General features: G+C 52.6%; 1 protein-coding gene across 1 annotated transcript in view; it reads left to right on the top strand.

The window, feature by feature from the left end:
* zfhx3b (zinc finger homeobox 3b) overlaps positions 1 to 20,809 on the top strand; it is a 922,100-nt gene that overhangs the window by 736,605 nt on the left and 164,686 nt on the right. The window lies entirely within an intron of this gene.

The raw sequence follows: 20,809 nt of genomic DNA, 5'->3' as shown, positions 1-20,809 counted from the left end.
AGATGGAAGCTGAGCCTGTGCAGATGGAAGGTGAGCGTGTGTAGATTGAAGGTGTGCGTGGGTAGATGGAATGTGAGCGTGTGTAGATGGAAGGTGAGCGTGAGTAGATGGAAGGTGAGCGTGTGTAAATGGAATGTGAGCGTGTGTAGATGGAAGGTGAGCGTGAGTAGACGGAAGGTGAGCTTCAGTAGATAAACGGTGTCCGTGTGTAGATGGAAGGTGAGCGTCTGTAGATGGAAGGTGAGCGTGTTTAGATGGAAGGTGAGCGTGTGTAGATGGAAGGTGAGCGTGTGTAGATGGAAGGTGAGCGTGCGTAGATGGAAGGTTTGCGTGCGTAGATGGAAGATGAGCGTGTGTAGATGGTAGGTGAGCGTGTGTAGATGGAAGGTGAGCTTGTGTAGATGGAAGATGAGCGTCTGTAGATGGAAGGTGAGCGTGTGTAGATGGAAGGTGAGCGTGCGTAGATGGAAGGTGTGCGTGCGTAGATGGAAGATGAGCGTGTGTAGATGGTAGATGAGCGTGTGTAGATGGAAGGTGAGCGTGTGTAGATGGAAGGTGAGCGTGTGCAGATGGAAGGTGAGCGTGGGTAGATGGTAGGTGAACGTGTGTAGATGGAAGGAGAGCGTGTGCAGATGGAACGTGAGCATGTGTATATGGATGGTGAGCATGTGTAGATGCAAGGTCAGCATGTGTCGATGCAAGATGAGCGTGTGTAGATGGAAGGTGAGTGTGTGTAGATGGAAAGTTTCCGTGTGTCGATGGAAGGTGAGCATGTGTCGATGGAAGGTGAGCGTGTGTCGATGGAAGGTGAGCGTGTGTCGATGGAATGTGTGCGTGTGTCGATGGCAGGTGAGCGTGTGTAGATGGACGGTGAGCGTGTGTAGATGGACGGTGAGCGTGTATAAATGCAAGGTCAGCGTGTGTAGATGCAAGATGAGCGTGTGTAGATGGAAGGTGAGCGCTTGTAGATGGACGGTGAGCATGTGTAGATGGAAGGTGAGCGTGTGTAGATGGAAGGTGAGCGTGTGTAGATGGAAGGTGAGCGTGTGTAGATGGACGGTGAGCGTGTGTAGATGGAAGGTGAGCGTGTGTAGATGGAAGGTGAGCGTGTGTAGATGGACGGTGAGCGTGTGTAGATGGACGGTGAGCATGTGTAGATGGAAGGTGAGCGTTTGTAGATGGAAGGTGAGCGTGTGTAGATTGAAGGTGTCCGTCTGTAGATAGAAGGTGTCCGTGTGTAGATGCAAGGTCTGCGTGTGCAGATGGAAGCTGAGCGTGTGTAGGTGGAAGGTGAGCGTGTGTAGGTGGAAGGTGAGCGTGTGTAGGTGGATGGTGAGCGTGTGTAGATGGAAGGTGAGCGTGTGCAGATGGAAGGTGTGCATCTGTAGATGGAAGGTGAGCATATGTAGATGGAAGGTGAGCGTGTGTCGACGGAAGGTGAGCGTGTGTAGACGGAAGGTGAGCGTGTGTTGACGGAAGGTGAGTGTGTGTAGATGGACGGTGACCTTGTGTAGATGGAAGGTGAGCATGTATAGATGGAAGGTGAGCTTGTGTAGATGGAAGGTGAGCGTGTGTACGTGGAAGGTGAGCGTGTGTAGATGGAAGGTGAGCGTGTGTAGATGGATGGTGAGCGTGTGTAGATGGACGGTGAGCGTCTGTAGATGGAAGGTGAGCGTGTGCAGATGGAAGGTGAGCGTGTGTAGATGGACGGTGAGCGTGTGTAGATGAAAAGAGAGCGCGTGTAGATGGAAGGTGAGCGTGTGTAGATGGAAGGTGAGCGTGTGTAGATGGAAGGTGAGCATGTGTAGATGGAAGGGGAGCGTGTGTAGCTGGAAGGTGAGCGTGTGTCGATGGAACGTTAGCTTGTGTGGATGGAAGGTGAGCATGTGTAGATGGACGGTGAGCGTGTGTAGATGAAAGGTCAGCGTGTGTAGATGCAAGATGAGCGTGTGTAGATGGAAGGTGTCCGTGTGTAGATGGAAGGTGAGCTTGTGTAGATGGACGGTGAGCGTGTGTAGATGGAAGGTGAGCGTGTGTAGATGGACGGTGAGCGTGTGTAGATGGAAGGTGAGCGTGTGTAGATGGAAGGTGAGCATGTGTAGATTGAAGGTGTCCTTGTGTAGATGGAAGGTGAGCGTGTGTAGATGGAAAGTGAGCGTGTGTAGATGGAAGGTGAGCGTGTGTAGATGGAAGGTGAGCGTGTGTAGATGGATGGTGAGCGTGTGTAGATGGACGGTGAGCGTGTGTAGATGGAAGGTGAGTGTGTGTAGATTGAAGGTGTCCGTCTGTAGATAGAAGGTGTCCCTGTGTAGATGGAAGGTGAGCGTGTGTCGATGGAAGGTGAGCGTGTGCAGATGGACGGTGAGCATGTGTAGATGCAAGGCCAGCGTGTGTAGATGGAAGGTGAGCGTGTGTAGATGGGACGATGAGCGTGTGTAGATGCAAGGTCAGCGTGGGTAGATGGAAGGTGAGCGTGTGTAGATGGAAGGTGAGCGTGTGTAGATGGAAGGTGAGCGTGTGTAGATGGACGGTGAGCGTGTGTAGACGGACGGTGAGCGTGTGTAGATGCACGTTCAGCGTGTGTAGATGCAAGGTGAGCGTGTGTAGATGGAAGGTGAGCGCCTGTAGATGGACGGTGAGCTTGTGTAGATGGAAGGAGAGCGTGTGTAGATGTAAGTTGAGCGTCTGTAGATGGAACGTGAGCGTGTGTAGGTGGAAGGTGAGTGTGTGTAGGTGGATGGTTAGCGTGTGTAGATGGAAGGTGAGCGTGTGTAGATGGAAGGTAAGCGTCTGTAGATAGAAGGTGAGCGTGTGTAGATGGAAGGTGAGCGTGTGTAGACGGAAGGTGAGCGTGTGTAGACGGAAGGTGAGCATGTGTCGACGGAAATTGAGCGTGTGTAGACGGAAGGGGAGCATGTGTAGACGGAAGGGGAGCGTGTGTAGACGGAAGGTGAGCGTGTGTAGACGGAAGGTGAGCGTGTGTAGACGGAAGGTGTGCGTGTGTAGATGGAAGGTGAGCATGTGTAGATGGAAGGTGAGCGTGTGCAGATGGAAGGTGAGCATGTGTAGATGAAAGGGGAGCGTGTGTTGCTGGAACGTTAGCGTGTGTAGATGGAAGGTGAGCGTGTGCAGATGGAAGGTGAGCATGTGTAGATGGACGGTGAGCGTGTGTAGATGGAAGGTGAGCATGTGTCGATGGAAGGGGAGCGTGTGTAGCTGGAAGGTGAGCGTGTGTAGATGGAACGTTAGCGTGTGTAGATGGACGGTGAGCATTTGTAGATGGACGGTGAGCATGTGTAGATGAAAGGTCAGTGCGTGTAGATGCAAGATGAGCGTGTGTAGATGGAAGGTGAGCATGTGTAGATTGAAGGTGTCCGTGTGTAGATAGAAGGTGTCCGTGTGTAGATGGAAGGTGAGCATGTGTAGATGGAAAGTGAGCGTGTGTAAATGGAAGGTGAGCGTGTGCAGATGGAATGTGAGCGTGTGTAGCAGGAAGGTGAGCGTGTGTAGATGGAACGTTAGCGTGTGTAGATGGACGGTGAGCATGTGTAGATGGACGGTGAGCATGTGTAGATGAAAGGTCAGTGTGTGTAGATGCAAGATGAGCGTGTGTAGATGGAAGGTGAGCGTGTGTAAATGGAAGGTGAGCGTGTGTAGATGGAAGGTGAGCGTGTGTAGATGGAAGGTGAGCGTGTGTAGATGGAAGGTGACCATGTGTAGATGCAAGGTGAGCGTGTGTAGATGCAAGGTGAGCGTGTGTAGATGGAACGTGAGCGTGTGCAGATGGAAGGTGAGCGTGTGTAGACGGCAGAGGAGCGTGTGTAGATGGACGGTGAGCGTGTGTAGATGGGTGGTGAGCGTGTGTACGTGGAAGGTGAGCGTGTGTAGATGGAAGGTGAGCATGTGCAGATGGAAGGTGAGCGTGTGTAGATGGAAGGTGAGCGTGTGTAGATGGACAGTGAGCGTGTGTAGATGGACGGTGAGCGTGTGTCGATTGAAGGTGAGCGTGTGCAGATGGAAGGTGAGCGTGTGTAGATGGAAGGTGAGCGTGTGTAGATGGAAGGTGTGCGTGTGTAGATGGAAGGTGAGCGCGTGTAGATGGTAGGTGTGCGTGTGTAGATGGAAGGTGAGCGTGTGTAGATGGAAGGTGAGCATGTGTAGATGGAAGGGGAGCGTGTGTAGCTGGAAGGTGAGCGTCTGTCGATGGAACGTTAGCGTGTGTAGATGGAAGGTGAGCATGTGTTGATGGACGGTGAGCATGTGTAGACGAAAGGTGAGCGTGTGTAGATGCAAGGTCAGCGTGTGTAGATGGAAGGTGTCCGTGTGTAGATGGAAGGTGAGCGTGTGTGGACGAAAGGTGAGCGTGTGTAGATGCAAGGTCAGCGTGTGTCGATGGAAGGTGAGCGTATGTTGGTGGAAGGTGAGCGTGTGTAGGCGGATGGTGAGCGTGTGTAGATGGAAGGTGAGTGTGTGTGGATGGAAGGTGTGCGTCTGTAGATAGAAGGTGAGCGTGTGTTGATGGAAGGTGAGTGTGTGTAGACGGAAGGTGAGCGTGTGTAGACGGAAGGTGAGCATGTGTCGACGGAAATTGAGCGTGTGTAGACGGAAGGGGAGCATGTGTAGACGGAAGGGGAGCGTGTGTAAACGGAAGGTGAGCGTGTGTAGACGGAAGGTGAGCGTGTGTAGACGGAAGGTGTGCGTGTGTAGATGGAAGGTGAGCATGTGTAGATGGAAGGTGAGCGTGTGTAGATGGAAGGTGAGCATGTGTAGATGAAAGGGGAGCGTGTGTTGCTGGAACGTTAGCGTGTGTAGATGGAAGGTGAGCGTGTGCAGATGGAAGGTGAGCATGTGTAGATGGACGGTGAGCGTGTGCAGATGAAAGGTGAGCGTGTGTAGATGGAATGTGAGCATGTGTAGCTGGAAGGTGTGCATGTGTAGATGGAAGGTGATCGTGTGTAGATGGTAGGTGAGCATGTGTAGATGGAAGGTGAGCATGTGTAGATGGAAGGTGAGCATGTGTCGATGGAAGGGGAGTGTGTGTAGCTGGAAGGTGAGCGTGTGTAGATGGAACGTTAGCGTGTGTAGATGGACGGTGAGCATGTGTAGATGGACGGTGAGCATGTGTAGATGAAAGGTCAGTGCGTGTAGATGCAAGATGAGCGTGTGTAGATGGAAGGTGAGCATGTGTAGATTGAAGGTGTCCGTGTGTAGATAGAAGGTGTCCGTGTGTAGATGGAAGGTGAGCATGTGTAGATGGAAAGTGAGCGTGTGTAAATGGAAGGTGAGCGTGTGCAGATGGAATGTGAGCGTGTGTAGCTGGAAGGTGAGCGTGTGTAGATGGAACGTTAGCGTGTGTAGATGGACGGTGAGCATGTGTAGATGGACGGTGAGCATGTGTAGATGAAAGGTCAGTGTGTGTAGATGCAAGATGAGCGTGTGTAGATGGAAGGTGAGCGTGTGTAAATGGAAGGTGAGCGTGTGTAGATGGAAGGTGAGCGTGTGTAGATGGAAGGTGAGCGTGTGTAGATGGAAGGTGACCATGTGTAGATGCAAGGTGAGCGTGTGTAGATGCAAGGTGAGCGTGTGTAGATGGAAGGTGAGCGTGTGTAGATGGAAGGTGAGCGTGTGTAGACGGCAGAGGAGCGTGTGTAGATGGACGGTGAGCGTGTGTAGATGGGTGGTGAGCGTGTGTACGTGGAAGGTGAGCGTGTGTAGATGGAAGGTGAGCGTGTGCAGATGGAAGGTGAGCGTGTGTAGATGGAAGGTGAGCGTGTGTAGATGGACGGTGAGCGTGTGTAGATGGACGGTGAGCGTGTGTAGATTGAAGGTGAGCGTGTGCAGATGGAAGGTGAGCGTGTGTAGATGGAAGGTGAGCGTGTGTAGATGGAAGGTGTGCGTGTGTAGATGGAAGGTGAGCGCGTGTAGATGGTAGGTGTGCGTGTGTAGATGGAAGGTGAGCGTGTGTAGATGGAAGGTGAGCATGTGTAGATGGAAGGGGAGCGTGTGTAGCTGGAAGGTGAGCGTCTGTCGATGGAACGTTAGCGTGTGTAGATGGAAGGTGAGCATGTGTTGATGGACGGTGAGCATGTGTAGACGAAAGGTGAGCGTGTGTAGATGCAAGGTCAGCGTGTGTAGATGGAAGGTGTCCGTGTGTAGATGGAAGGTGAGCGTGTGTAGACGAAAGGTGAGCGTGTGTAGATGCAAGGTCAGCGTGTGTCGATGGAAGGTGAGCGTATGTAGGTGGAAGGTGAGCGTGTGTAGGCGGATGGTGAGCGTGTGTAGATGGAAGGTGAGTGTGTGTGGATGGAAGGTGTGCGTCTGTAGATAGAAGGTGAGCGTGTGTTGATGGAAGGTGAGTGTGTGTAGACGGAACGTGAGCGTGTGTAGACGGAAGGTGTGCGTGTTTAGACGGAAGGTGAGCGTGTGTAGATGGAAGGTGAGCGTGTGTAGACGGAAGGTGAGCGTGTGTAGACGGAAGGTGAGCGTGTGTTGACGGAAGGTGAGCGTGTGTAGACGGAAGGTGAGCGTGTGTAGACGCAAGGGGAGCGTGTGTAGACGGAAGGAGAGCGTGTGTAGATGGAAGGTGAGCGTGTGTCGATGGAAGGTGAGCGTGTGTAGATGGACGGTGAGCATGTGTAGATGCAAGGCCAGCGTGTGTTGATGGAAGGTGAGCGTGTGTAGATGGGACGATGAGCGTGTGTAGATGCAAGGTCAGCGTGTGTAGATGGAAGGTGAGCGTGTGTAGATGGAAGGTGAGCGTGTGTAGATGGAAGGTGAGCGTGTGTAGATGGACGGTGAGCGTGTGTAGACGGACGGTGAGCGTGTGTAGATGCACGTTCAGCGTGTGTAGATGCAAGGTGAGCGTGTGTAGATGGAAGGTGAGCGCCTGTAGATGGACGGTGAGCTTGTGTAGATGGAAGGAGAGCGTGTGTAGATGTAAGTTGAGCGTCTGTCGATGGAACGTGAGCGTGTGTAGGTGGAAGGTGAGTGTGTGTAGGTGGATGGTTAGCGTGTGTAGATGGAAGGTGAGCATGTGTAGATGGAAGGTAAGCGTCTGTAGATAGAAGGTGAGCGTGTGTAGATGGAAGGTGAGCGTGTGTAGACGGAAGGTGAGCGTGTGTAGACGGAAGGTGAGCATGTGTCGACGGAAATTGAGCGTGTGTAGACGGAAGGGGAGCATGTGTAGACGGAAGGGGAGCGTGTGTAGACGGAAGGTGAGCGTGTGTAGACGGAAGGTGAGCGTGTGTAGACGGAAGGTGTGCGTGTGTAGATGGAAGGTGAGCATGTGTAGATGGAAGGTGAGCGTGTGTAGATGGAAGGTGAGCATGTGTAGATGAAAGGGGAGCGTGTGTTGCTGGAACATTAGCGTGTGTAGATGGAAGGTGAGCGTGTGCAGATGGAAGGTGAGCATGTGTAGATGGACGGTGAGCGTGTGTAGATGAAAGGTGAGCGTGTGTAGATGGAATGTGAGCATGTGTAGCTGGAAGGTGTGCATGTGTAGATGGAAGGTGATCGTGTGTAGATGGTAGGTGAGCATGTGTAGATGGAAGGTGAGCATGTGTAGATGGAAGGTGAGCATGTGTCGATGGAAGGGGAGCGTGTGTAGCTGGAAGGTGAGCGTGTGTAGATGGAACGTTAGCGTGTGTAGATGGACGGTGAGCATGTGTAGATGGACGGTGAGCATGTGTAGATGAAAGGTCAGTGCGTGTAGATGCAAGATGAGCGTGTGTAGATGGAAGGTGAGCATGTGTAGATTGAAGGTGTCCGTGTGTAGATAGAAGGTGTCCGTGTGTAGATGGAAGGTGAGCATGTGTAGATGGAAAGTGAGCGTGTGTAAATGGAAGGTGAGCGTGTGCAGATGGAATGTGAGCGTGTGTAGCTGGAAGGTGAGCGTGTGTAGATGGAACGTTAGCGTGTGTAGATGGACGGTGAGCATGTGTAGATGGACGGTGAGCATGTGTAGATGAAAGGTCAGTGTGTGTAGATGCAAGATGAGCGTGTGTAGATGGAAGGTGAGCGTGTGTAAATGGAAGGTGAGCGTGTGTAGATGGAAGGTGAGCGTGTGTAGATGGAAGGTGAGCGTGTGTAGATGGAAGGTGACCATGTGTAGATGCAAGGTGAGCGTGTGTAGATGCAAGGTGAGCGTGTGTAGATGGAAGGTGAGCGTGTGTAGATGGAAGGTGAGCGTGTGTAGACGGCAGAGGAGCGTGTGTAGATGGACGGTGAGCGTGTGTAGATGGGTGGTGAGCGTGTGTACGTGGAAGGTGAGCGTGTGTAGATGGAAGGTGAGCGTGTGCAGATGGAAGGTGAGCGTGTGTAGATGGAAGGTGAGCGTGTGTAGATGGACGGTGAGCGTGTGTAGATGGACGGTGAGCGTGTGTAGATTGAAGGTGAGCGTGTGCAGATGGAAGGTGAGCGTGTGTAGATGGAAGGTGAGCGTGTGTAGATGGAAGGTGTGCGTGTGTAGATGGAAGGTGAGCGCGTGTAGATGGTAGGTGTGCGTGTGTAGATGGAAGGTGAGCGTGTGTAGATGGAAGGTGAGCATGTGTAGATGGAAGGGGAGCGTGTGTAGCTGGAAGGTGAGCGTCTGTCGATGGAACGTTAGCGTGTGTAGATGGAAGGTGAGCATGTGTTGATGGACGGTGAGCATGTGTAGACGAAAGGTGAGCGTGTGTAGATGCAAGGTCAGCGTGTGTAGATGGAAGGTGTCCGTGTGTAGATGGAAGGTGAGCGTGTGTAGACGAAAGGTGAGCGTGTGTAGATGCAAGGTCAGCGTGTGTCGATGGAAGGTGAGCGTATGTAGGTGGAAGGTGAGCGTGTGTAGGCGGATGGTGAGCGTGTGTAGATGGAAGGTGAGTGTGTGTGGATGGAAGGTGTGCGTCTGTAGATAGAAGGTGAGCGTGTGTTGATGGAAGGTGAGTGTGTGTAGACGGAAGGTGAGCGTGTGTAGACGGAAGGTGAGCATGTGTCGACGGAAATTGAGCGTGTGTAGACGGAAGGGGAGCATGTGTAGACGGAAGGGGAGCGTGTGTAGACGGAAGGTGAGCGTGTGTAGACGGAAGGTGAGCGTGTGTAGACGGAAGGTGTGCGTGTGTAGATGGAAGGTGAGCATGTGTAGATGGAAGGTGAGCGTGTGTAGATGGAAGGTGAGCATGTGTAGATGAAAGGGGAGCGTGTGTTGCTGGAACGTTAGCGTGTGTAGATGGAAGGTGAGCGTGTGCAGATGGAAGGTGAGCATGTGTAGATGGACGGTGAGCGTGTGTAGATGAAAGGTGAGCGTGTGTAGATGGAATGTGAGCATGTGTAGCTGGAAGGTGTGCATGTGTAGATGGAAGGTGATCGTGTGTAGATGGTAGGTGAGCATGTGTAGATGGAAGGTGAGCATGTGTAGATGGAAGGTGAGCATGTGTCGATGGAAGGGGAGCGTGTGTAGCTGGAAGGTGAGCGTGTGTAGATGGAACGTTAGCGTGTGTAGATGGACGGTGAGCATGTGTAGATGGACGGTGAGCATGTGTAGATGAAAGGTCAGTGCGTGTAGATGCAAGATGAGCGTGTGTAGATGGAAGGTGAGCATGTGTAGATTGAAGGTGTCCGTGTGTAGATAGAAGGTGTCCGTGTGTAGATGGAAGGTGAGCATGTGTAGATGGAAAGTGAGCGTGTGTAAATGGAAGGTGAGCGTGTGCAGATGGAATGTGAGCGTGTGTAGCTGGAAGGTGAGCGTGTGTAGATGGAACGTTAGCGTGTGTAGATGGACGGTGAGCATGTGTAGATGGACGGTGAGCATGTGTAGATGAAAGGTCAGTGTGTGTAGATGCAAGATGAGCGTGTGTAGATGGAAGGTGAGCGTGTGTAAATGGAAGGTGAGCGTGTGTAGATGGAAGGTGAGCGTGTGTAGATGGAAGGTGAGCGTGTGTAGATGGAAGGTGACCATGTGTAGATGCAAGGTGAGCGTGTGTAGATGCAAGGTGAGCGTGTGTAGATGGAAGGTGAGCGCGTGTAGATGGAAGGTGAGCGTGTGTAGACGGCAGAGGAGCGTGTGTAGATGGACGGTGAGCGTGTGTAGATGGGTGGTGAGCGTGTGTACGTGGAAGGTGAGCGTGTGTAGATGGAAGGTGAGCGTGTGCAGATGGAAGGTGAGCGTGTGTAGATGGAAGGTGAGCGTGTGTAGATGGACGGTGAGCGTGTGTAGATGGACGGTGAGCGTGTGTAGATTGAAGGTGAGCGTGTGCAGATGGAAGGTGAGCGTGTGTAGATGGAAGGTGAGCGTGTGTAGATGGAAGGTGTGCGTGTGTAGATGGAAGGTGAGCGCGTGTAGATGGTAGGTGTGCGTGTGTAGATGGAAGGTGAGCGTGTGTAGATGGAAGGTGAGCATGTGTAGATGGAAGGGGAGCGTGTGTAGCTGGAAGGTGAGCGTCTGTCGATGGAACGTTAGCGTGTGTAGATGGAAGGTGAGCATGTGTTGATGGACGGTGAGCATGTGTAGACGAAAGGTGAGCGTGTGTAGATGCAAGGTCAGCGTGTGTAGATGGAAGGTGTCCGTGTGTAGATGGAAGGTGAGCGTGTGTAGACGAAAGGTGAGCGTGTGTAGATGCAAGGTCAGCGTGTGTCGATGGAAGGTGAGCGTATGTAGGTGGAAGGTGAGCGTGTGTAGGCGGATGGTGAGCGTGTGTAGATGGAAGGTGAGTGTGTGTGGATGGAAGGTGTGCGTCTGTAGATAGAAGGTGAGCGTGTGTTGATGGAAGGTGAGTGTGTGTAGACGGAACGTGAGCGTGTGTAGACGGAAGGTGTGCGTGTTTAGACGGAAGGTGAGCGTGTGTAGATGGAAGGTGAGCGTGTGTAGACGGAAGGTGAGCGTGTGTAGACGGAAGGTGAGCGTGTGTAGACGGAAGGTGAGCGTGTGTAGACGCAAGGGGAGCGTGTGTAGATGGAAGGAGAGCGTGTGTAGATGGAAGGTGAACGTGTGTAGATGGAAGGAGAGCGTGTGTAGATGGAACGTGAGCATCTGTAGATGGATGGTGAGCATGTGTAGATGCAAGGTCAGCGTGTGTCGATGCAAGATGAGCGTGTGTAGATGGAAGCTGAGCGTGTGTCGATGGAAAGTTTCTGTGTGTAGATGGAAGGTGAGCGTGTGTAGATGGACGGTGAGCGTGTGTCGATGGACGGTGAGCGTGTGTACATGGAAGGTGAGCGTGTGCACATGGAAGGTGAGTGTGTGCAGATGGAAGGTGAGCGTGTGTAGATTGAAGGTGAGCGTGTGCAGATGGAAGGTGAGCGTGTGTAGATTGCAGGTGTCCATGTGTAGATGGAAGGTGAGCGTGTGTAGATCGAAGGTGAGCGTGTGTCGATGGAAGGTGAGCGTGTGTCGATGGAAGGTGAGCGTGTGTCGATGGAAGGTGAGCGTGTGTCGATGGAAGGTGAGCGTGTGTCGATGGAAGGTGAGCGTGTGTAGATGGAATGTGTGCATGTGTAGAAGGAAGGTAAGCATGTGTAGAAGGACGGTGAGCGTGTGTAGATGGAAGTTGAGCGTGTATAGATGGCAGGTGAGCGTGCGTAGATGGAAGGTGAGCGTGTGTAGATGGCAGGTGAGCGTGTGTAGATGGACGGTGAGCGTGTGTAGATGGAAGGTGAGCGTGTGTAGATGGAAGGTGAGCGTGTGTAGATGGACGGTGACCTTGTGTAGATGGAAGGTGAGCGTGTGCAGATGGAAGCTGAGCATGTGGCGATGGAAGGTGAGCATGTGTAGATTGAAGGTGAGCGTGTGTAGATGGAAGGTGAGCGTGTGTAGATGGAAGGTGAGCGTGTGTAGATGGACGGTGAGCGTGTGTAGATGGGTGGTGAGCGTGTGTAGATGGACTGTGAGCGTGTGTAGATGGAAGGTGAGCGTGTGTAGATGGACGGTGAGCGTGTGTAGATGGGTGGTGAGCGTGTGTAGATGGACGGTGAGTGTGTGTAGATGGGTGGTGAGCGTGTGTAGATGGGTGGTGAGCGTGTGTAGATGGACGGTGAGCGTGTGTAGATGGAAGGTGAGCGTGTGCAGATGGAAGGTGAGCATGTGGCGATGGAAGGTGAGCGTGTGTAGATTGAAGGTGTGCCTGTGTAGATGGAATGTGAGCGTGTGTAGATGGAAGGTGAGCGTGTGTAGATGGACGGTGAGCGTGTGTAGATGAGTGGTGAGCGTGTGTAGATGGACGGTGAGCGTGTGTAGATGGAAGGTGAGCGTGTATAGATGGAAGGTGAGCTTGTGTAGATGGAAGGTGAGCATGTGGCGATGGAAGGTGAGCGTGTGTAGATTGAAGGTGTGCGTGTGTAGATGGAAGGTGAGCGTGTGTAGATGGAAGGTGAGCGTGTGTAGATGGAAGGTGAGCGTGTGTAGATGGACGGTGAGCGTGTGTAGATGGGTGGTGAGCGTGTGTAGATGGGTGGTGAGCGTGTGTAGATGGACGGTGAGCGTGTGTAGATGGAAGGTGAGCGTGTGTAGATGGAAGCTGAGCATGTGGCGATGGAAGGTGAGCGTGTGTAGATTGAAGGTGTGCCTGTGTAGATGGAATGTGAGCGTGTGTAGATGGAAGGTGAGCGTGTGTAGATGGAAGCTGAGCATGTGGCGATGGAAGGTGAGCGTGTGTAGATTGAAGGTGTGCCTGTGTAGATGGAATGTGAGCGTGTGTAGATGGAAGGTGAGCGTGTGTAGATGGAAGGTGAACGTGTGTCGATGGACGGTGAGCGTGTGCAGATGGATGGTGAGCATGTGTAGATGGACGGTGAGCGTGTGTAGATGGAAGGTGAGCGTGTGTAGACGAAAGGTGAGTGTGTGTAGACGGAAGGTGAGCGTGTGTAGATGGATGGTGAGCATGTGTAGGTGCAAGGCCAGCGTGTGTAGATGGAAGGTGAGCGTGTGTAGATGGGACGATGAGCGTGTGTAGATGCAAGGTCAGCATGTGTAGATGGAAGGTGAGCGTGTGTAGATGGAAGGTGAGCGTGTGTAGATGGAAGGTGAGCGTGTGTAGATGGACGGTGAGCGTGTGTAGATGGACGGTGAGCGTGTGTAGATGCAAGGTCAGCGTGTGTAGATGCAAGGTGAGCGTGTGTAGATGGAAGGTGAGCGTGTGGATGTGGAAGGTGAGCGTGTGCAGGTGGATGGTTAGCGTGTGTAGATGGAAGGTGAGCGTGTGTAGATGGAACGTGAGCGTGTGTAGACGGAAGGTGTGCATGTTTAGACGGAAGGTGAGCGTGTGTAGACGGAAGGTGAGCGTGTGTAGACGGAAGGTGAGCGTGTGTAGACGGAAGGGGAGCGTGTGTAGTCGGAACGTGAGCGTGTGTAGATGGTAGGTGAGCGTGTGTAGATGGAATGTGAGCGTGTGTAGATGGAAGGTGAGCATGTGTAGATGAAAGGGGAGCGTGTGTAGCTGTAACGTTACCGTGTGTAGATGGAGGGTGAGCGTGTGCAGATGGAAGGTGAGCATGTGTAGATGGACGGTGAGCGTGTGTAGATGAAAGGTGACCGTGTGTAGATGGAAGGTGAGCATGTGTAGATGGAAGGGGACCGTGTGTAGCTGGAAGGTGAGCGTGTGTCGATGGAACGTTAGCGTGTGTAGATGGAAGGTGAGCATGTGTAGATGGACGGTGAGCGTGTGTACATGGAAGGTGTGCGTGTGCAGATGGAACGTTAGCATGTGTAGATGGAAGGTGAGCATGTGTAGATGGACGGTGAGCGTGTGTAGATGAAAGGTCAGCATGTGTAGATGGACGGTGAGCGTGTGTAGATGAGTGGTGAGCGCGTGTAGATGGAAGGTCAGCGTGTGTAGATGGAAGGTGAGCGTGTGTAGATGGAAGGTGAGCGTGTGTAGATGGAAGGTGAGCATGTGTCGATGGACGGTGAGCGTGTGTCGATGAAAGGTCAGCGTGTGTAGATGCAAGATGAGCGTGTGTAGATGGAAGGTGTCCGTGTGTAGATGGAAGGTGAGCTTGTGTAGATGGACGGTGAGCATGTGTAGATAGAAGGTGAGCGTGTGTAGATGGACGGTGAGCGTGTGTAGATGGAAGGTGAGCGTGTGTAGATGGAAGGTGAGCATGTGTAGATTGAAGGTGTCCTTGTGTAGATGGAAGGTGAGCGTGTGTAGATGGAAAGTGAGCGTGTGTAGATGGAAGGTGAGCGTGTGTAGATGGAAGGTGAGCGTGTGTAGATGGGAGGTGAGCGTGTGTAGATGGACGGTGAGCGTGTGTAGATGGACGGTGAGCGTGTGTAGATGGACGGTGAGCGTGTGTAGATGGAAGGTGAGTGTGTGTAGATTGAAGGTGTCCGTCTGTAGATAGAAGGTGTCCCTGTGTAGATGGAAGGTGAGCGTGTGTAGATGGAAGGTGAGCGTGTGTAGATGGACGGTGAGCATGTGTAGATGAAAGGCCAGTGTGTGTAGATGCAAGATGAGCGTGTGTAGATGGAAGGTGAGCATGTGTAGATTGAAGGTGTCCGTGTGTAGATAGAAGGTGTCCGTGTGTAGATGGAAGGTGAGCATGTGTAGATGGAAAGTGAGCGTGTGTAAATGGAAGGTGAGCGTGTGTAGATGGAAGGTGAGCGTGTGTAGCTGGAAGGTGAGCGTGTGTAGATGGAACGTTAGCGTGTGTAGATGGACGGTGAGCATGTGTAGATGGACGGTGAGCATGTGTAGATGAAAGGTCAGTGTGTGTAGATGCAAGATGAGCGTGTGTAGATGGAAGGTGAGCGTGTGTAAATGGAAGGTGAGCGTGTGTAGATGGAAGGTGAGCGTGTGTAGATGGAAGGTGAGCGTGTGTAGATGGAAGGTGACCATGTGTAGATGCAAGGTGAGCGTGTGTAGATGCAAGGTGAGCGTGTGTAGATGGAAGGTGAGCGTGTGTAGATGGAAGGTGAGCGTGTGTAGACGGCAGAGGAGCGTGTGTAGATGGACGGTGAGCGTGTGTACGTGGAAGGTGAGCGTGTGTAGATGGAAGGTGAGCGTGTGCAGATGGAAGGTGAGCGTGTGTAGATGGAAGGTGAGCGTGTGTAGATGGACGGTGAGCGTGTGTAGATGGACGGTGAGCGTGTGTAGATGGAAGGTGAGCGTGTGCAGATGGAAGGTGAGCGTGTGTAGATGGAAGGTGTGCGTGTGTAGATGGAAGGTGAGCGCGTGTAGATGGTAGGTGTGCGTGTGTAGATGGAAGGTGAGCGTGTGTAGATGGAAGGTGAGCATGTGTAGATGGAAGGGGAGCGTGTGTAGCTGGAAGGTGAGCGTCTGTCGATGGAACGTTAGCGTGTGTAGATGGAAGGTGAGCATGTGTTGATGGACGGTGAGCATGTGTAGATGAAAGGTCAGCGTGTGTAGATTCAAGATGAGCGTGTGTAGATGGAAGGTGTCCGTGTGTAGATGGAAGGTGAGCGTGTGTAGACGAAAGGTGAGCGTGTGTAGATGCAAGGTCAGCGTGTGTAGATGGAAGGTGAGCGTATGTAGATGGAAGGTGAGCGTGTGTAGGCGGATGGTGAGCGTGTGTAGATGGAAGGTGAGCGTGTGTGGATGGAAGGTGTGCGTCTGTAGATAGAAGGTGAGCGTGTGTTGATGGAAGGTGAGTGTGTGTAGACGGAACGTGAGCGTGTGTAGACGGAAGGTGTGCGTGTTTAGACGGAAGGTGAGCGTGTGTAGATGGAAGGTGAGCGTGTGTAGACGGAAGGTGAGCGTCTGTAGACGGAAGGTGAGCGTGTGTAGACGGAAGGTGAGCGTGTGTAGACGGAAGGTGAGCGTGTGTAGACGCAAGGGGAGCGTGTGTAGATGGAAGGAGAGCGTGTGTAGATGGAAGGTGAACGTGTGTAGATGGAAGGAGAGCGTGTGTAGATGGAACGTGAGCATGTGTAGATGCAAGGTCAGCGTGTGTCGATGCAAGATGAGCGTGTGTAGATGGAAGCTGAGCGTGTGTCGATGGAAAGTTTCTGTGTGTAGATGGAAGGTGAGCGTGTGTAGATGGACGGTGAGCGTGTGTCGATGGACGGTGAGCGTGTGTACATGGAAGGTGAGCGTGTGCACATGGAAGGTGAGCGTGTGCAGATGGAAGGTGAGCGTGTGTAGATTGAAGGTGAGCGTGTGCAGATGGAAGGTGAGCGTGTGTAGATTGAAGGTGTCCATGTGTAGATGGAAGGTGAGCGTGTGTAGATCGAAGGTGAGCGTGTGTCGATGGAAGGTGAGCGTGTGTCGATGGAAGGTGAGCGTGTGTCGATGGAAGGTGAGCGTGTGTCGATGGAAGGTGAGCGTGTGTCGATGGAAGGTGAGCGTGTGTAGATGGAATGTGTGCATGTGTAGATGGAAGGAAAGCATGTGTAGAAGGACGGTGAGCGTGTGTAGATGGAAGTTGAGCGTGTATAGATGGCAGGTGAGCGTGCGTAGATGGAAGGTGAGCGTGTGTAGATGGCAGGTGAGCGTGTGTAGATGGACGGTGAGCATGTGTAGATGGAAGGTGAGCGTGTGTAGATGGAAGGTGAGCGTGTGTAGATGGACGGTGACCTTGTGTAGATGGAAGGTGAGCGTGTGCAGATGGAAGCTGAGCATGTGGAGATGGAAGGTGAGCGTGTGTAGATTGAAGGTGTGCGTGTGTAGATGGAATGTGAGCGTGTGTAGATGGAAGGTGAGCGTGTGTAGATGGACGGTGAGCGTGTGTAGATGGGTGGTGAGCGTGTGTAGATGGACGGTGAGCGTGCGTAGATGGAAGGTGAGCGTGTGCAGATGGAAGCTGAGCGTGTGGCGATGGAAGGTGAGCGTGTGTAGATTGAAGGTGTGCGTGTGTAGATGGAATGTGAGCGTGTGTAGATGGAAGGTGAGCGTGTGTTGATGGAAGGTGAGCGTGTGTAGATGGACGGTGAGCGTGTAGATGGGTGGTGAGCGTGTGTAGATGGACGGTGAGCGTGTGTAGATGGAAGGTGAGCGTGTATAGATGGAAGGTGAGCTTGTGTAGATGGAAGGTGAGCATGTGGCGATGGAAGGTGAGCGTGTGTAGATTGAAGGTGTGCGTGTGTAGATGGAAGGTGAGCGTGTGTAGATGGAAGGTGAGCGTGTGTAGATGGAAGGTGAGCGTGTGTAGATGGACGGTGAGCGTGTGTAGATGGGTGGTGAGCGTGTGTAGATGGGTGGTGAGCGTGTGTAGATGGACGGTGAGCGTGTGTAGATGGAAGGTGAGCGTGTGCAGATGGAAGGTGAGCATGTGGCGATGGAAGGTGAGCGTGTGTAGATTGAATGTGTGCCTGTGTAGATGGAATGTGAGCGTGTGTAGATGGAAGGTGAACGTGTATAGATGGAAGGTGAGCTTGTGTAGATGGAAGGTGAGCATGTGGCAATGGAAGGTGAGCGTGTGTAGATTGAAGGTGTGCGTGTGTAGATGGAAGGTGAGCGTGTGTAGATGGAAGGTGAGCGTGTGTAGATGGAAGGTGAGCGTGTGTAGATGGACGGTGAGCGTGTGTAGATGGGTGGTGAGCGTGTGTAGATGGGTGGTGAGCGTGTGTAGATGGACGGTGAGCGTGTGTAGATGGAAGGTGAGCGTGTGCAGATGGAAGGTGAGCATGTGGCGATGGAAGGTGAGCGTGTGTAGATTGAAGGTGTGCCTGTGTAGATGGAATGTGAGCGTGTGTAGATGGAAGGTGAGCGTGTGTAGATGGAAGGTGAGCGTGTGTAGATGGACGGTGAGCGTGTGTAGATGAGTGGTGAGCGTGTGTAGATGGACGGTGAGCGTGAGTAGATGGAAGGTGAGCGTGTATAGATGAAAGGTGAGCTTGTGTAGATGGAAGGTGAGCATGTGGCGATGGAAGGTGAGCGTGTGTAGATTGAAGGTGTGCGTGTGTAGATGGAAGGTGAGCGTGTGTAGATGGAAGGTGAGCGTGTGTAGATGGAAGGTGAGCGTGTGTAGATGGACGGTGAGCGTGTGTAGATGGGTGGTGAGCGTGTGTAGATGGGTGGTGAGCGTGTGTAGATGGACGGTGAGCGTGTGTAGATGGAAGGTGAGCGTGTGTAGATGGAAGCTGAGCATGTGGCGATGGAAGGTGAGCGTGTGTAGATTGAAGGTGTGCCTGTGTAGATGGAATGTGAGCGTGTGTAGATGGAAGGTGAGCGTGTGTAGATGGAAGCTGAGCATGTGGCGATGGAAGGTGAGCGTGTGTAGATTGAAGGTGTGCCTGTGTAGATGGAATGTGAGCGTGTGTAGATGGAAGGTGAGCGTGTGTAGATGGAAGGTGAGCGTGTGTAGATGGACGGTGAACGTGTGTAGATGAGTGGTGAGCGTGTGTAGATGGACCGTGAGCGTGTGTAGATGGAAGGTGAGCGTGTATAGATGGAAGGTGAGCGTGTGTAGATGGAAGGTGAGCGTGTGTACGTGGAAGGTGAGCGTGTGTAGATGGAAGGTGAGCGTGTGTAGATGGAAGGTGAGCGTGTGCAGATGGATGGTGAGCATGTGTAGATGGACGGTGAGCGTGTGTAGATGGAAGGTGAGCGTGTGTAGACGAAAGGTGAGTGTGTGTAGACGGAAGGTGAGCGTGTGTAGATGGATGGTGAGCATGTGTAGGTGCAAGGCCAGCGTGTGTAGATGGAAGGTGAGCGTGTGTAGATGGGACGATGAGCGTGTGTAGATGCAAGGTCAGCATGTGTAGATGGAAGGTGAGCGTGTGTAGATGGAAGGTGAGCGTGTGCAGATGGAAGGTGAGCGTGTGTAGATGGACGGTGAGCGTGTGTAGATGGACGGTGAGCGTGTGTAGATGCAAGGTCAGCGTGTGTAGATGCAAGGTGAGCGTGTGTAGATGGAAGGTGAGCGTGTGTAGGTGGAAGGTGAGCGTGTGTAGGTGGATGGTTAGCGTGTGTAGATGGAAGGTGAGCGTGTGTAGATGGAAGGTGTGCGTCTGTAGATAGAAGGTGAGCGTGTGCAGATGGAAGGTGAGCGTGTGTAGATGGAACGTGAGCGTGTGTAGACGGAAGGTGTGCATGTTTAGACGGAAGGTGAGCGTGTGTTGATGGAAGGTGAGCGTGTGTAGACGGAAGGTGAGCGTGTGTAGACGGAAGGGGAGCGTGTGTAGTCGGAACGTGAGCATGTGTAGATGGTAGGTGAGCGTGTGTAGATGGAATGTGAGCGTGTGTAGATGGAAGGTGAGCATGTGTAGATGAAAGGGGAGCGTGTGTAGCTGGAACATTACCGTGTGTAGATGGAGGGCGAGCGTGTGCAGATGGAAGGTGAGCATGTGTAGATGGACGGTGAGCGTGTGTAGATGAAAGGTGAGCGTGTGTAGATGGAAGCTGAGCATGTGTAGATGGAAGGTGAGCGTGTGTAGATGGAAGGTGAGCATGTGTAGATGGAAGGGGACCGTGTGTAGCTGGAAGGTGAGCGTGTGTAGATGGAACGTTAGCGTGTGTAGATGGAAGGTGAACATGTGTAGATGGACGGTGAGCGTGTGTAGATGAAAGGTGAGCGTGTGTAGATGGAAGGTGAGCGTGTGTAGATGGATGGTGAGCGTGTGTAGGTGGACGGTGAGCGTGTGTAGATGGACGGTGAGCGTGTGTCGATGGAAGGTGAGCGCGTGTAGATTGAAGGTGTCCGTCTGTAGATAGAAGGTGTCCATGTGTAGGAGGAAGGTGAGCATGTGTAGATGGAAGGTGAGCGTGTGTAGACGAAAGGTGAGTGTGTGTAGACGGAAGGTGAGCGTGTGTAGATGGAAGGTGAGCGTGTATAGATGGACTGTGAGCATGTGTAGATGCACGGTCACCGTGTGTAGATGGAAGGTGAGCGTGTGTAGATGGGACGATGAGCGTGTGTAGATGCAAGGTCAGCGTGTGTAGATGGAAGGTGAGCGTGTGTAGATGGAAGGTGAGCGTGTGTCGATGGAAGGTGAGCGTGTGTAGATGGACGGTGAGCGTGTGTAGATGGACGGTGAGCGTGTGTAGATGCAAGGTCAGCGTGTGTAGATGGAAGGTGAGCGTGTGTAGATGGACAGTGAGCGTGTGTAGATGGACGGTGAGCATGTGTAGATGGAAGGTGAGCGTGTGTAGACGGAAGGTGAGCGTGTGTAGACGAAAGGTGAGCGTGTGTAGATGGAAGGTGAGCGTGTGTCGATGGAAGGTGTGCGTCTGTAGATAGAAGGTGAGCGTCTGTAGATGGAAGGTGAGCGTGTGTAGAAGGAACGTGAGCGTGTGTAGACGGAAGGTGTGCGTGTTTAGACGGAAGGTGAGCGCGTGTCGACGGAAGGTGAGCGTGTGTAGACGGAAGGTGAGCGTGTGTAGACGGAAGGGGAGCGTGTGTAGATGGAAGGTGAGAATGTGTCGATGGAAGGTGAGCATGTGTAGATGGAAGGTGAGAGTGTGTAGATGGAAGGTGAGAGTGTGCAGATGGAAGGTGAGCGTGTGTAGATGTAAGGTGAGCGTGTGTAGATGTAAGGTGAGCGTGTGTAGATGGAAGGTGAGCGTGTGTAGATGGAAGGTGAGAGTCTGCAGATAGAAGGTGTCCGTGTGTAGATGGAAGGTGAGCGTGTGTAGATGGAAGGTGAGCGTGTGTAGATGGAAGGTGAGCGTGTGTAGATGGACGGTGAGCATGTGTAGATGCAAGGTCAGCATGTGTAGATGGAAGGTGAGCGTGTGTAGATGGGACGGTGTGCATGTGTGGATGGAAGGTGAGCGTGTGTAGATGGAAGGTGAGTGTGTGTAGATGGAAGGTGAGTGTCTGTAGATGGAAGGTGAGCGTGTGTAGGTGGAAGGTGAGCATGTGTAGGTGGATGGTGAGCGTGTGTAGATGGAAGGTGAGCGTGTGTAGACGGAACGTGAGCGTGTGTCGACGGAAGGTGTGC

The sequence above is a fragment of the Somniosus microcephalus genome, chromosome 6 (assembly GCF_052327205.1).
Source record: "Somniosus microcephalus isolate GS21.2 chromosome 6, FLI_Smic_1.0, whole genome shotgun sequence".
Classification (NCBI taxonomy): domain Eukaryota; kingdom Metazoa; phylum Chordata; class Chondrichthyes; order Squaliformes; family Somniosidae; genus Somniosus; species Somniosus microcephalus.
This window is presented reverse-complemented; position numbering and strand designations above follow the sequence as displayed.